At 41.4% G+C, this 14,937-nt stretch overlaps 1 non-coding gene across 1 annotated transcript; it reads left to right on the top strand.

Annotated features, from left to right (window-relative positions):
- Nucleotides 1-601: 601 nt before the first annotated feature.
- On the top strand, nt 602-745 carry LOC142437855 (small nucleolar RNA SNORA48). The gene has a single exon (XR_012782363.1). It is a non-coding gene; the product is annotated as a small nucleolar RNA SNORA48 (small nucleolar RNA).
- Nucleotides 746-14,937: the final 14,192 nt, after the last annotated feature.

Raw genomic sequence — 14,937 nt, 5'->3', positions numbered from 1 at the left:
ATCATTTACAACAAAAGAATTAACAGCAGCTCTGTAAATAAAAGCATCATGTTTGTTTAATTATTTTTCTGAGCTACAGGTAGGAAATGCCCTGAACCATATCTCTCAAAAACCAAACCAAACACCACTGTCAATGAATAACAACCTTTTTAAAGATTTCCAAGACTGAAGATCTTTAGGGGGAGTAGGCAGCCTCATCTTTCTCCCATGGAGCAATCGATGGCTTTGAACTATTGACCTTATGACTTGCAGCCCAGCACCTAATCCAAAGTAATACCAAGAATCCTTACTAGAAGTAAATTGGTAATTGACAGCAGCACAAACTGATATTCATGGGAAGAAAAGCAGACTTCCTACAGCCACTTAAAACATTGACACTGTTCTTTATAACTCATTCTGATTGTACCTCCGGTCCTATCAGCTCTTTCCTCTTCCCTTACACTTACCACACCTTTTCTTAGGCCTCAGGAAGCCCTCTGTTCCACACCTCCATCCCCTTCCCCCCACCTTACCAAACAGTGAAAGTATCATGACTCATCATTTAAATTAAGGGTTAGTAAATCTTTGGGGGTAAAAGGGACAGATAAGAATTATCTTAGGCATCCCCTGGCTATGGGCAAAGAGACACCTGATTGGTGGTGGTGCTCTTATATCAGTCAGGGGCAGAGCAGACTGGCAGCCCTTTATTCATCCTAGCTTGATGCCTAGATCGTGGCCAGAGCTGTTTCATGTCTAGGGCACATTAAAAAAAAAAAAGAATTATCTTAGGCTATGTAGGCCAGACAGATTTTGTTTTGGCTATTCATCTCTACTTTATAGCCCCCAAACAGCTAATAGAAAATACGTACATGAATGTATGTGGTTATGTCCAATAACACTTTATTTTTCATATAATTTTCATATGTGGTAAAATTCTTTTTATATTTTCAATCCTTTTAAAATTCAAAAACCATTTCTCACTTTCAGTCTACGTAACACACGTGCGGGTTGGACTTGATTTGCAGGCTAATGGTTGCCACGCTTCATTTAAATAATTATCTTCACAATACCCTTGATCTCTTAGCTTCCTTTGACTAGAGGACCCAGAAACACTTCAGCGTGGATTGGTGCCATTGTGTGCTTCCTTTGATCTCCTCTATTTCGGCTATGTAGTTAAGACCATCAGCTGACAGTCTCTTTGTTTTCAGTTTTGTATCTTAACCTATTCTTTTCACCTATTTCTCCACATTTATGAACAAATGATGCAGCTGCCAGGCAGTAGTTGCTTATTTATGGAACTGTGCTCCAAAGGACTTTTAGTGACTGCCTTTTCAGAATTAGACTGCCAGGCCTTCCTTCAAGGTGCCTCTGAGTGGGAAACCACTAACATCAACTGCTTATACTACCTAGGGATTGTCGATGAAAAGATCTCCCTAAATTGCCTATTTGTTCTTGTCATATGTCCTGCTTTAAATCCTTTAAACCTGAATTGTTGATGCTGTATATCCATCCAATTTAACCAATTCTTTGTTGTTCTCTATCCTGTATCTATTACCAACTTAGACCTTTGTTCTTGTACTGTGTCAAAAGTACACATTCATAAATCACACAATATCAGAGGGGGTAGAGACCATTGTACTGTTTGGGGAAGGAAGAGATGAATGACAAGCACTGTAGGTGGAAGACAAATTATGATGTAATTTCTATAGGCCAGGAGAAATAGATGACTGAGCCCAGGGCAAAAAGGATGGACAGGAGACAGTTTTGATTTCCTAGGAAATTTCTCATCAGATGGATTAATGGGGACAGAGAATTCAAAGTTTGAACTTCTCTGGTCCTCACTTCTTTTTCATTTGAAAAATGAAAGCTATAGGTCCAAGCTTTCTGATTCTGTGACTTCAGGGTTCTAAGTCTGGGTGACTGGATAAGCTTGGATGGGTGTGTCATGAATTTGACTTTGATGTGAATGATGATGAACTGTCTATGTCGAGACATGCTGTTGTTTTCGTATGTTGAATTTCACATATGTTTCATATATGATACTTTGGACTTGGTCTCATGATGACCTCTTATGTTTCAGAGAAGAAAAGCTTTACAGGGTTTTCCTATCAGCTGTCTTCTCCTTTGAAGCATCTTTTCCAGGCCACACTTCCACATTGTTGCTGGATGGGTTTAAAATCTCCACTCTTTGACCTAGTAGCTGATCACAAACTACCTAGGTCAAGAGTACTTGAGGTTTCCTTGTGCTAGGGATACATATAGGAGCAGATCATGGAAGGATAGTTTGGGCAAAAGTCATGTATTTGACAAATAGATGTCGCAGTTGTTTGTGATTTTATGATTGGATGCGTTCAACAAGGGGCAGAGCACTGTCAGAGGGAAGCATAAAACTACACACCAAGTTCAGTAACCAAGAGGATAGGTCAGGAAGGAGTCATTCTCAAACTCATTAGAGAGTAAAGAAAGTTTTGATTTCACTTTCTTTCAGGATAATAGACGCATACTCAGGCAAAGCAGTGAGAGTCTAAAGACCCCAGAAAGTAGAAAGTTGATAAAACTGGGTTCTGGAGGAAGTTGGAGGAAATTGGACTAAGGAGGTGAGCTGTGGTCCTGCCATTGCTGTATGCCGGAGAGTTTATTGTGACTCACAAATCACCACCATGAACTAGAGGGGAGTCCCTCACGGTGACCCCATGTGACAGAGTAGATTGGCCCAGACAGTTTTTTAGGCCACATTCTTTATGAAAGCAAATGGCCAGGCCTGTTCTCCCACCGAACTGCTGGGTACGTTCAAACCATCAATCATGGTTAGCAGCTGAACACTGAATCATTGTGCCAAAGGTTTGAAATTGGACAAAGAAAGGCATTTATTTTCTGTGGGAGGAAAGGATAACTGAAGTCACAGAGGTATTTTGAGGTAGCGACAGAGGTGATACTAAGATAAGAGGCATCCTAGTTCTCCAGAGAGTAAAGGAGGTAAGGAATATTTGCAAGTCCCAGGTGACTATAAAGCCATGGGATCGTTCATATGGGAAATGGAATGAGGATTAACCTCAGGTGAAATGATCACTTCCCTTGTGAGTCGCTGAGGTTAACTCTTTATTGAAATAGAAAGCTCTCTTTCCCTTAGAGTGGCTGGTGGCTTCAAACTGCGAACTTTAGAGATTGCAGCCCAATGCATAACCACTATGCCACCAAGGGCTCCCCGGGCCATTAGCAAGGGAAACTATAAAGGGACAACTCATGCTGCACATCAGATTTTATAACATAGGAGGGGGCAAAGAGACACTGGCTGCATTTAAGCAAAAACTTAATGATAAATGTCAAGGTTTGTTCTACCTATATTTTATGGAATGTTGTATAGATATCTTAGAAGCAGATATTTCAAATGACTCTATATTTCCTTTTGACCCTAAAATTTTATGAATACTTTACTTACATCATTCCAAAACATTCTAAAGTATAATAGAAACCCAGACGATTATATTCAGCAACATCTAAATTCAGATACTTCAGAGCGAATCATATCTCTCTGACCTGATTGCAGACAGAAAAATCTTTACCTAGTCTGCTTAGTTTACATAATGAATGATGACTTGACCAGAGGGGAATCAACATTCGAATAGCATACTATATGGGGGTCATGTGCATCTGATTTTAAAGTCTTAATTCCATTAAAAAACAATCTTTAGTGCATAATCTGTTGTTGTTAGTTGTCATTGAGTCAGCTCTGACTACTGGTGTCCAACAGATTGATATATTGTCTAGGTCTGCACCGTCTCCATGATTGTTGGTATGTCTGATACAGTGCTGTTAAGTCATTGCATTAAGGTTGATGTAGTGGTTACTTGTTGGGCTGATAACTGCAAAACCACCAGTTTGTTTGTTTTTTCTGAGACAAGCTGTCTTTTTTTTTTTTAATTTTAACAATTTATTAGGGGCTCATACAATTCTTATCACAGTTCATACATATACATACATCAATTGTATAAAGCACATCTGTACAGTCTTTGCCCTAATCATTTTTTTCTCTTTTCTTTTTTTACATTTTATTAGGGACTCATACAACTCTTATCACCATCCATACATATACATATCTCAATTGTATAAAGCACATCAATACATTCCCTGCCCCAATCATTCTCAAGGCATTTGCTCTCCACTTAAGCCCCTTGCATCAGGTCCTCTTTTTTTTCCCCTCCCTCCCCTTTCCTCCCTCCCTCATGTGCCCTTGGTAATTTATACCTCGTTATTTTGTCATATCTTGCCCTATCCGGAGTCTCCCTTCGCCCCTTCTCTGCTGTCCCTCTCCCAGGGAAGAGGTCACATGTGGATCCTTGTAATCAGTTCCCCCTTTCCAACCCACTCACCCTCCACTCTCCCAGCATCGTCCCTCACGCCCTTGGTTCTGAAGGTATCATCCACCCTGGATTCCCTGTACCTCCAGCCCTCATATGTACCAGTGTACAGCCTCTGTCCTATCCAGCCCTGCAAGGTAGAATTCGGATCATGGTAGTTGGGGGGAGGAAGCATCCAGGATCTGGGGGAAAGCTGTGTTCTTCATCGGTACTACCTCGCACCCTAATTAACCCATCTCCTCTCCTAAACCCCTCTATGAGGGGATCTCCATTGGCCGACATTTGGGCCTTGGGTCTCCACTCTGCACTTCCCCCTTCATTTAATATGGTATATATATACATATACATATACACATATATACACATACATACACACACTTATGTCGTTGTGTTGTTTTTTTTTTTTTTGCATAATGCCTTATACCTGGTTCCTTGGCACCTCGTGATCGCACTGGCCAGTGTGCTTCTTCCATGTGGGCTTTTTTGCTTTTGAGCTAGATGGCTGCTTGTTCACCTTCAAGCCTTTAAGACAACAGACACTATCTCTTTTGATAGCCGGGCACCATCAGCTTTCTTCACCACATTTGCTTATGCACCCATTTGTCTTCAGCGATCCTATCATGGAGGTGTGCAGTCAATGATATGATTTTTTGTTCTTTGATGCCTGGTAACTGATCCCTTTGGGACCACTCGATCACACAGGCTGGTGTGTTCTTCCATGTGGACTTTGTTGCTTCTGAGCTAGATGGCCGCTTGTTTATCTTCAAGCCTTTAAGACCCCAGTCACTATCTCTTTTGATAGCCGGGCACCATCAGCTTTCTTCACCACATTTACTTGTTCACCCACTTTGGCTCCAGCCGTTGTGTCGGGAGAGTGAGCATCATAGAGTTCCAATTTAATAAAAGAAGGTATTCATGCATTGAGGGAGTGTTTGAGTAGAAGCCCAAGGTCCTTCCGCCACCTTAATACTTGACCTATAAATATAGACACATAGATCTATTTCCCCATCCTCCTATATATATTTGCATGTACATGTCTTTGTCTAGACCTCCATGGATGCCCCTTGACTCCTAGCTCTTTCCTCCATCTCCCTTGACTTTCCTCCTGCCCTACTACCATGCTTCATCGCCACCTGGGCTAGAGTATACCTCTTCTCTAGGCAACCTTACCCTTGATCATTTCCCACCAGGCCTGCCACTCCCCCTTCTCTACCATTTGGGGTCCCATGTTTTTCCCTTGTCCCTGGGTTTGTTAACACCACTTCCTTACCCCCCCTACCCCCCCACCCCAAGTCCCCCCGGAACTGTCGGTCCCGTTGTTTTTCCTCCAGATAGTTCATCCAGCCTGTCCTATTCAGACAGACCTGTGGAGTCACTAACATGCACGAAAACAAGACAGAGGAAAACAAAGCAACAGTATACAACCAGACAACAAAACAACAAAAACAAACCACTGACAAAGAACAGAACAAAACAGTTCACAAGAGAAAAGCTTGTAGTTAGTTCAGGGATCGTTTGCTGGCCCTTAGGAGCGTTTTCCAGTCCAGTCTGTTGGGGCACCACGCCCTGGCCCCAAAGTCCACTTTCAGCATTCCCTGGGGACCTTGCCACTCCATTCCCTTGCTGTTCCGCTGCACTCCCCCAGTGATTTGCCTCGGTGTGGTGGGATCAGGTCAGGTGCAATTCCCACACTGTGTCTCCGGTGCTGTCCCCTGTATTGCCCTTAGTCACTGAGGGGCATCATGTCTCATAGTAGGGCCAGCCATGTTGTTCTCTCTGTGGACTGGCTGCTCTATTCAAGAACATCATCCTCATGGTCTGGTGGGCAAGGCTGTGTTCCACTCTCTCCTCCTGCCCCTTCATCTGCTCCCGTGTGCTCTGATCAGATATGTCCATCTCCTGGAGCTGCAGAGTCAATGTCGTCCTTTGGAACAAATTCTTTTTTGGGGAGGGGCAGGAATCCAATTAATTTATGGTGCTGGGGCCAGCCTCCCAGACCTCTCCACTGGTTCCCTCCTCCACGCCGGGAAAAACCACCAGTTTTAAGCCACCACCTGATCCTTGGGAAAAAGATACTGCTCTCTACTCCCATAAAAAGTTACAGTATCTCAGATGTGTTATGTCATTGGGGACTAACTTCTTGAATTCGTGTTATATGTTTTTCTGCTTTTAGTACATGAAACCCAGGATTGATGAACCTATAGGGACAACAGGTAGAATATGGGTTTCTAGGGGGTTACAGTCGTGGTGGTGATGGGCAGGAGGGTAAAAGGAGATGAGGTCAAGGAGTCTAGGAAGGAAAAGCTTGTTATGAAGCTGATTGTGGTAGCAATTATACAATACCACTTGATGTGATTGAACTATGGAATGATATGTTATATGTATAAACTCCCAATGAGAATAACAATTAAAAAGTTAAAGTCTCAGGAACGCACAGGGACAGTTATACCCTGCCCACCAGCATCAACTCAATGGCAGTTGAGTTTGGTTTGGTTTGGGCAGGTTATTCTTTGGTTTTTTTTTTTTTCCATCTACAAAGTGGAGCTAGAAGTAGCATTACTTAATGGAGTTGTGAGAATTAGATGAGACTAGAGAAGTCCTTCAAGGGATTGTCAGTCCTTGGTATAGCTCAAGTGCTCTGTGGGTTTGAGCTATTTTGTGTGTTAAAAGTACAGATTCAAGTACTTTGCAGACTTTGAACCAATGAACATGGGGGCAGGAGTTAATAAAAGAATGTAGGTGAATAAATCGCTGAATAAAAAAGTAAGAAAATTTCTCCCCCCGTTTTGAGTACTGTGTCTCCTAGGTCTTTCCAGTAAATAGACTAAGCTTTCAAAGAGTAGGCAATTCACTTAAATTTATCTGTGAAACTCGATCTCAATTCATAAAGCCACTAATAATTTAAATGAATTTATCTTTTTACAATACAGCAGCAAAACTCTTGCAGACAGTCAAATACAACATAGTTCCTAATAGGAAATCAGGCAGTAGACACCGATGATTTTAGATGTTATGTTAAACTCATTTTCTTTTGTCAGGATTCAATCTCTAGATTGATAGGAAACACCTGAGATATTCAATTCCCCTGTTGATGATATTGTAATTAGCAAATCTCTCCATTGCGTAAAATTGAATATTAACAGATGCTTCTGGGATGGTAAACAGTAGACACCAGGAAGACCAACCAGTTGATAGTAAAGCACACACAGTTGGCTACTTAATTCATAGTTATTAGCCTTCTTGCCTTCATTTAGAGCCTCAGTTATTAAGTGCTACTGAAGAAGATGCTAGGGAAAATCCAGATAGTCTAACCCCATTTAGATGAATGATTATCCTTACAAGAATGTGATTTATTCAAGGTCAAGGGAACAATTCTGGCCATAAGACATGTAGCAATGTCAGTGGGGGCTTTGGGGAATGGGTTTCCTCAGTCTAAAGAGATCTTCTGTTGTCACATATGCATTTCAACTTACAACTGCTATCTTATAAGAACAAGGGGAAATCAAGCCTCTAACAGGAAAGGTAAGGAACAAATATATAAAATTTTCCATAAATGAGCCATTTTCAATTGGCTAAATGCGAAATGCTAAATTCTGTAGGCAATTTAGAATCAATTTAGCACACAACAACAATAATCCATTGATCTCCACAGATTCCGACTCATGATGATTCCTTGTGCTACATGGTGGAAGTGTGCTCCACAGGGTTTTCTGGGTTGTAGAAGCGCCGACTGCCAGGCTTTTCATCAGAGGTGTGTCTGGGTGGATCTGAAACCTCAACCCTTCAGGTACCGTGAGCCATTTGCACTGTCCATTACTTTATCCCTTAAACAATCTTGTCAGGAGAAGCCAGCCCCTAACACATCATTACGGGTCCAGTAGGCGCAATTGTACAGCGATAATAAGTAAAGATCATAGTAAAGTTATAGAGAGCATGAGAGATACAAGTGAAGTATTGAAATAAATGGAGTCAGACACAATTCATGGTAGCATGCTCACCTCAGCCCCGCTCGATGGTCCACGTGGAGGGAGAGAGAGATCTTTAATGCTAGCCCAGGTTTTTTATCTTCTCTGGGGACATGCAAACCCCCTAATTACAGGTGAGGACATACTTCACTGGAAGGGGCTGTCCTATAGGTAATACAGTAATGAGAGGGGGGTGGTCTAGGGACACACACAATAGGAAGAGGAGGGATTGGGATATACATGTGACAAGGTGGGCGGATCCTAGGTTTAGGATGGCAGCTTAACTTTGACCTATTCTCTAGATCTCCATAGGAACCATTATCAGTAGGTTGTAAACCTCACCTTATGGAACCAAATAGATGACTGCAGGCATCCATTGTCTTTAATAGCAGGGAGTGGAGCCCACTGAAGTCTGGCAACTGATTGCCCTCAGGGAGGATGCCTGTGAGCATCTGACCTCCCCCCCCCCCACACACACACACAATCTGGAGTCAGGTGAAAGATATCTTTCACCTGGAGTGGTCTGACACTTTTGTTTTTCTGATTGATAAGTTTGCCAGCATCATGGAGAAAGATTTGCACTTGAGGGTCAGTGGAGGCAAGAAAGTCATTGTCCTTGTCCAGGTTTCAGATGATGAGGATTTCTTTAAGTCAGTGGGTGTGGAATTGGACAGAACATGCTGAATAGGAGAGCCACTGCTGAGGTGGCATTGACAGAATATAGGTACTCAAAGGGTAATAAGAGTAAAAGAAAAAGAAGCAGTACAGCTCTTAAGTTTTTAGCTTGGTCGACTGGATGGATGGAACGCCTTTCCTGGAGAGAGGGAATAAGATGAAGATGCATGTTTCACCGTGTGTATGTGTGTGTGTGTGTGTGTGTGTGTGTGTGTGTGTAATGAGCTCAGTTTTAAACATGTTAGGTTGAGAGACATGAATTAATTTAGGGGGATGTGTCCAGTTGGTATTTGCAAAAATAATCCTGGAGCTGGAGAGAGCTCAGGGGGATCTTTATATCTGGTATTAGCAAGGCTCCTCTCCGCTAATAGCTTACATGCTCCAGCCTCGTCCATTAAAATTACAGGATACCAGAGAGGAGAGAGCATATGTTCATGTCCTCACTGAACAGAAATGAAACTACATTTGTAGAGACTAAATAAGGTCACTAACCTCCCACAGCTGCTAAGTGGTGGTTCTGAGGAGAAACACAAGTCATATTTCCTGACTCAGACCAATGAATTTTTTCTTCCCAAAGACTCAGTTGCATTTCCTTAGTTACAGTTACATCCATAAAATTATGATACATAATGCATGACTTCCCTATCTATTTTATAGAAAAATTTTTCCACTGGGATGTTCAAAATTGCCACAATTTTTATAAGGAAAGAGGAAGATGAATAAATGTAGTTGCTCCTTTGGGAAGAGAAGAAAGTATATAACAAGTAAGACTTAAAATTATTAATCTAGAGAAGGCCAAAACTCTTATTTCCTTGTAGGATTTAGTCCTTTAGCTTGGAGGTTTACGATCATGGTTTCATGGGCTATCCCATGAAGTGACCTAATACCAGGTTCAGTGATTTTGTTCTATCTCTTAGTGTGTTTTTTAGTGCTTAGGGTCTTAACACCTTACAATAGACAATCAACACACAACTGATTTCTGTTCACCTAGAGCACTGGTTCTCAACCTTCCTCATGCTGTGACCCTTTCATACAGTTCCTCATGCTGTGGTGACTCCCAAACCATAAAATCATTTTCGTTGCTACTTCATAACTGTCATTTTGCTCCTGTTATGAATCAGGTGACCCCAGTGAAAGGGTCGTTTGGCCCCAAAGAGGTCATGACCCACAGGTTGAGAACCGCTGCCATAGAGGAATCCTCATCAAGGGGGAGGGGAAATGGAGAACAAACTTTCAAAATCTCACGAAATCTGCTCTTTCTGGAGACATGGGAGTCTGAAACTATTGCCAGAGAGATCTTTAAGCCTTGAACCAAAAACATCCACGCAAGTCATCTTAAAACAAACAATAGTTTAGCTTTAGCAGAATATAAAAAGGTCTATTTTGAGCATTATTCTTATTAAAAGAACTCTCTCTATGGTATCAAATTGACAACATCAACTGGAAACATTAGCTAGGAACATTATGGGGTAGTGAGTTTACATTAATTTTGGAAGAAGGAGTCAGCAAAGAAGGATGGGTTACAATCCGAAAAACGTGATCAATGATTGAACTTGTAGAAACTGTTGAATGACAGGAAAGAAAGAAAAACAAACAAACAAAAAGGAAACTGTTGAATTGGTCTCTAATTCTCAATGATAAAAATTTGAAAAACAGATTTCTACTTGCCCAACGAATATCACTAACCATCATATCATGGCATAATATAGTACACATATTTATAAAATATTCATAACAGTAGGGCTTATGTTACTGAAATTAATATTATACTCTTTCAACTCAAAATTCACTGCCATTAAGTCAGTTTGGAACTCGTTGTGACACGGTAGGACAGAGTAGAACTCGCTGTGGGTTTCTGAGACTGTACCTGCTTGTAAGAGCAGAAACACTCATCTTTATCCCAAGCAGCAGCTGTTGATTTCAAACTGCTGACCTCGTGGTTAGTAGTCCGATGTGTAACCCAGTGTGCCAGCAGTCCTCTTAGGTTCTGTGATTTAACAGATAAGCCTTTTATCTTCTCATACCGCTATCTCTCAACAATCAATAGCACCACAAGTGCTCATTGGCTGTCCTGAAATTGATTGAGTATATTTTCCCCAAGAGAGTGTTTGTGTTTTAAGCATGAACTGAGAGCATAGTCTGGGCTAGGTCTTGAGTTCTGGAATTGGACAGACCTACCTTTGTATTTTGGCACTACCATGCAAAGCGTTGGCAAATGCTCAACTGTCCTAAGTCTTAATTATCTTTTTTATATAATCTGTATCATATCAACCAATTTAAGAAATTGTTATGAAAATGAAGTGAGAGTACGGACATACAGTCCTTAGCTGTTTGGTGCTCAAGTGAGTATTCAATAAACGGTAATTAAAAATAGAAGCTCTGCAGAATAAGAGCCTGTTGCTGACATCAGATCCATGTGTGAAGGTCAGACCGTAATAGCCTTGAGCTACTACTCCTGCTGGGTAAGTGTATTTAGAGGTGTTTCAAGCTGAGACTATGAATAGGAAATGACCATTCTTTCAAAAGGAGCATAGATGAACACACCCACCTCTTGAATCTGCCTCTAATTAGCAGTGGGACCAAAGACAGATGATTTAATATTTCCAGGCTTTAGTTCCCTAGCCTGTAAAATAGGGGGGGGGGTCAAAAATAGAAAAAAGCAGCCCTAGTTACTGCTTACCTGGCATATTGGTTACATGTTGGGTTGCTAACTGCAAGGTTGGCAGGTCCAAACCACCAGTGCTCCATCAGAGAAAGATGGGACTTTCTACTCCCATAAAGAGCTACAGTCTCAGAAACTCACAGGGATAGGTCTGCCTTGACCTATAGGGTTGCTCAGTGAGTTTGAAGTTTTAGAAAGTTGAAATGATTCAATGTGTAGACTTGATGTATATTTATTTAGGGGCTCCTATGCCATTTACTGGGCTAGGCTCCAGAGATAAAATAGTGATCAAAACCAGCACTTATCGGCAAAGAATGTACAGATGTGCTTTATACAATTGATGTATGTATATGTATGGATTGTGATAAGAGTTGTATGAGCCCCTAATAAAACGTTTAAAAAAAACAAAAAACCCAACAGCACTTATTTGTACCTTTACAGACTTCATAATTTACAGAGGAAATCAGCATGCTCGCATGGTCCTAAAATAAAATATACTGTGGTGGATATTCTGGAAGAAAAGTAGAATGGGAGGTATAATAGTGTTTCAGGGAAAGCTTCAACTCTGAATTTAGAAATCCATGAGATTTCCAAAGGAAGATATTTTAACTGTGACCAAGTTGAGTATCAGCTAGATAAGTCCTATAGTTTGCTATAGCTGGAAAACTAGATCCAGCCCCTCTCTCTTTTCGTTTTTTAAATAAATCATTTTATTAGGGGCTCATACAACTCTTATCACAATCCATACATACATCAATTGTGTAAAGCACATTTGTATATTCATTGCCCTCATCATTCTCAAAACATTTGCTTTCCACGTAGGCCCCTGGCCGTCTCTCTTTTCATAAGGAGTCTGGTGGCACATGTGGGTTAGGTGCTGGACTGCTAACTACAAGTTCGGTATTCTGTTGGAAAAAGAGTTGTTCTATTCCCATAGAGATTTATAGTCTCAGAAACCTTATAGAGGTGGGTATGATTTGGAATTGGAATCAACTTGGTGGCAGTCGGTTTGGTTTTTGGTTTGGTGTAGCTATAATTGGTTCTGTGATTCACAAACATACATGATCTGAAAAGATGCCCAACTCTGTCATCTTAACCAAACCCCACCCTGCATTACCCCACCTCTCTCCTCCTTCTGATGCATCATGTGTACCATTACCCTTGACTCAACCACTCTACAATACACTATAATCAGATTCTCTCCTTCCCTTTAACTTAATCAACTGTTATTAATACAACCAAGGGCCATGTAGTTGATAAATAGATTTTGAGGAGTACTTAATTTTGAGAAGGATTTGACATTGTGTCTCAAATGCGGGATGCAGTCTTTTCTTTGCCTCTGAGGTAAAATTCTTTTCTTCCTATACCTTTCTCAACACAGCTTTACCTTCCTCTGTGACTCTCTTGAATGGTGCTTTCTTCAGGTTCTGGTCTTGGGATTTCTTTTCTACCTACATACCTGTCAATTTTATCTATTACTAGGGCTTTATTTTCTTTCTTTTTAAAAATCATCTTATTGTGGGCTCATACAACTCTTATCACAATCCATCCATGCATTCATCCATCCATCTATCCATCCATCCATCCATCCATCCATCCATCCATCCATTGTGTCAAGCACATTTGTACATTTTTTGTACTAGGGCTTTCTTATCGACTCTTATACCAACAATCTCATATCTGTACTTTTTTTGTCCCAATTTTTCTCTCTAAATTAAGGTCCTACAGTCCCCTTGTTTTGTTCCAGAGAGGCTTCATTCACAAATTTAATATATTGATGATGACTAGACTTCACCTTGCTTACAACTCCCCAGGTTGTCCCCCATATTATATGTTAAACCTAAGATGCTGCTTGCTAATAGCAAGGATTAATTACTATACACTTGGAGGTCAACTGCTTACAGGTTATCTCCTTGATAGTTATCAGCCATCTAGACTCTAGATTCCAGAGCAATCAGACCCTATTGTCTATCCCGCCTTAGGGGGGGGCCTACTCCCTGCTGATAAGGAGAGTGGATTATTCCCCTGAAGGAGAGCCCAAAGACAATGTCAAGCCAACTCAAGGAGGGTCAAGATTAGGTGGCCATCTTGACTTTAGAGTCTACCCCACTTGTCACATGTATACCCCTAGTACCTCACCTTCCTATTGTGTCTATACCCCTAGCTCGTCCCACTCCTGTCACACATATGCCTATTGTAGAACCCCTTCCTGTTACATATGTGGTTATCTGTAATTAGGGGGACTTGCATGCCCCTAAGTGTAAATAAACCTTGATTAGAAATATATTCTCTTTCTCTGTGAGGACCTGGCTGATCAGATCATGGCCATCCAGAGGTGAGCAATTGCATGCTTTATCTTGTCTGGTGTCTCTTTTATTTTACCCCTCAATTACACAACCACCCCTTGGACCCATTTGATTGGACAGGCTGGTACCCTACATATAACCAGGAGGCGGCAGTTGGAGAAAGATCTCATACTTGTAAAGTAGAGGATCAGTGAAAAAGAGAACCCTCAATGCTAGTAACTCTGATGAGAGCATTCTTTTCCCTTCTGTACCTCATTCTATTCTCCTTTCCGTATCTCTTCTAGGAAAAGCTCTATCTTTGGGTAGGTGGCTGTAGCAGGCAGAATTCTAAGATGGCCCCAAGATATCCCTTTTCCCAGAAGTTTTGTTGTTGTTTTTGTGTGTTGTAGAGTTAATTTCTGTTCATAGCAACCTTCAGGACAGAGTAGAAGTGCTGCATAGAGTTTCCAAGGCTGTAACTTTTAAGCAGACTGACACATCTGGTGGGTTCGAACTACCAACCTGATAACATGTACAAAGTACATGAGAGGAAGGCTCACCATCCTCACTTCTAAGGAGCATTCCAGTTGTACTTCTTCCAGGACTGATTTGTGTGTTCTTTTGGCAGTCTTTCAATATTCTTTGCCAGCACTATAATTACTTGCCTTTCAACACTTATAGAGGTCTTATACAGTAGGATTACTCAAAACAAAGCAGTTTACTGTTACTTCCATCAACTTTGATTGAGGAACTGTGGGGCACAAGTATAGTCAACTGGGTTAGGGCTAGAATAGGCTGTGGAAAACCAACGTTTGAGGTGGGCCTAAGGTTCAGTTTCAGGTTCCTGGAACAGACGTAAACCACCGCCTGATGTAGCCTGACCCAAGCTGACCAATGGGACACAGTGTCCAAAAGGCGACCACCCACCGTTGGCAGACCAATCGGGAGGACACACGCAACTCTACTGGCCAGTCACAGCCGGACAAGACTGGCACCAGAAATATTCTCCAATA

The sequence above is a fragment of the Tenrec ecaudatus genome, chromosome 1, assembly GCF_050624435.1.
Source record: "Tenrec ecaudatus isolate mTenEca1 chromosome 1, mTenEca1.hap1, whole genome shotgun sequence".
Classification (NCBI taxonomy): Eukaryota; Metazoa; Chordata; class Mammalia; order Afrosoricida; family Tenrecidae; genus Tenrec; species Tenrec ecaudatus.
This window is presented reverse-complemented; position numbering and strand designations above follow the sequence as displayed.